This window comes from Orycteropus afer, unplaced genomic scaffold (genome assembly GCF_000298275.1).
Source record: "Orycteropus afer afer isolate SDZICR_OR568_19922 unplaced genomic scaffold, OryAfe1.0 scaffold00062, whole genome shotgun sequence".
NCBI lineage: Eukaryota > Metazoa > Chordata > Mammalia > Tubulidentata > Orycteropodidae > Orycteropus > Orycteropus afer.
In genome coordinates, this window is record NW_006921649.1 from 3,739,673 (window position 1) to 3,741,783 (window position 2,111).

The following is a 2,111-nucleotide window of genomic DNA, read 5'->3' on the forward strand; positions in this document are numbered from 1 at the left end:
TTTTTGAAATATCTTCAGTAAGATTTTACTTGCATGTGATATTAATGATATTGTTCAATAATTTCCAGATTCTGTGGGATTACCTTTCTTTGGAATGGGTACAAATATGGATCTCTTCCAGTCAATTGGCCAGGTAGCTGTCTTCCAAATCTCTTGGCGTAACCAAGTGAGTGCCTCAACCAGGGCATCCGTTTGTTGAAACATCTCAATGGGTATTCCATCAATTCCTGGAGCCTTGTTCTTTGCCAGTTCCTCAATGCAGCTTCGACTTCTTCCTTCAGTACCATTGATTCTTGAACATATGCCACCTCCTGAAATGGATAAAGATCAACTAGTTATTTTTGGTACAATGACTGTATGTATTCCTTCCATCTTCTTTCAATGCTTCCTGTATCATTCAATATTTTGCTCATAGAATCTTTCAATATTGCAACTTGAGGCCTAAATTTCTTCCTCAATTATTTCAGCTTGAAAAATGCTGAATCTGTTCTTCCCTTTTAGTTTTCTAACTCCAGCTCTTTGAACATTTCATTATAGTAATTGGCTTTGCTCCAGCTACTCTTTGAAATCTTCTGTTCTGCTCTTTTATCTTGTCATTTCTTCCATTTGCTCTGGCTCTCTTGTCTGGGTCGCTCACCTAATGGGACACCATGACTGGGCTGCTGGTGTTGCTGGGGCCGGGGGCAGGGCACGCACTCGGCCCGGCCTCACTCAGCTTGACACCTGAGCGCTACCGCGCCTTGCGCCCTGCTGCCACTGTCCCTACTTCTGCTCTGGCCCCTGTCCAATGCCCGGCTGTTATGCAGGACTCTTAGGCACAGTGGTGACTGCCCGGATCCCCGCAATGTCACAGAGATGGCAGGTGAGGAGGTCAGCAGCACGGAGGAGAAAAAGCAAAGCAAGTAGCAGCAGCTGAGAAAGATCTTTAAAGAATACAGGGCCGTGGGTGTGTGCATGCACATTGGCATCTCCTTGGTCTCCCTGGGCATCTTTTATACAGTGGTTTTCAGTGGCGTGAATATGTCTGCCGCCCTGTTTAAACTCGGATTTAAGGAGTCACTGGTGCAGTCCAAGATGGTGGCGGGCACGAGCACCTTCGTGGTGGCCTACGCCATCCACAAGCTGTTTGTGCCCGTGAGAATCAGCATCACCCTCGTCTCTGTGCCCTTGACTGGCAGATATTTCTAGAAAGTGGGAGTTTTCAAACCTCCAGCCATGAAGCTGTGATGGTAAAGTTGAGAGTCAGCAAAACAACAGTAAGACCCTCAACAGGATAGACTGACACTGCAGCTGTGACAATGGTAGCAATAATAGCAATGATTATGAGGATGGTATAGGACTAGGCAGTGTTTTGTTCTGTTGTACATAGGGTAGCTATGAGTTGGAACCATTTCTATAGAACCTAATTAAAAAAAAAAAAAAAAAGCAAAAAGTGAAAGGCTGAATCTTTCTCCTTGAAATAGAATCTATGATAAAAATATGGAAATAATGACTAATTGTAGAGAAAACATTTTGATCTTGCAAGACTACAGCTAGGTAGCAAAGAGAAGAAAAATCTAGAAATATTTTTAAAAATTTCTTTCTACGCTTTAGCAATTGTGGTAGTTAAGGTTGTATGTTAACTTGGCTGAGCCTAGTTCAGTAGCTGGGCAGCTGGTGGTAGTTATTTCCCATGATGAGACTGACAATCAACTCCATGGTGGGATCTACCACAAGCAGCTGAGTAGCTGCTTTAGGGATGTGGTCTGCTTCCCGTATACAAAAAGCAGCTTTGGAAGTGGTCTCTCTTTTATGGCATGCTTGAAACCTGAATGTAGCTGAGTCATTGTTCAGCAGCCTGCCATGCTTTGCCAGTCTTGGGACTTGCAATGGACTTAAATCAATGGCCTGCCGTGTTGTTTGGCAACATTGGGACTGGTCCATTTTATTTGTTGACATTGGGCTTGTTAACCTCGGGCTTGTTAACCTCAGCAGCCAGTAGCTGCCTGAGTGAAGAGATGTCTCTAGCTTCAGTGGGCCAGGAGCAAGAGACAGAGCTGAAGTCCAAGGTTGAGGGGCTTTCACACAGCCCCTAGAGCCTGGTACTTGGAACTTGGACGTCTAGCCTCCAA

General features: G+C 44.8%; 1 pseudogene; it reads left to right on the plus strand.

The window, feature by feature from the left end:
- The first annotated feature begins 650 nt into the window (after window positions 1-650).
- Window positions 651-1,227, plus strand: LOC103196119 (annotated as a pseudogene).
- Window positions 1,228-2,111: the final 884 nt, after the last annotated feature.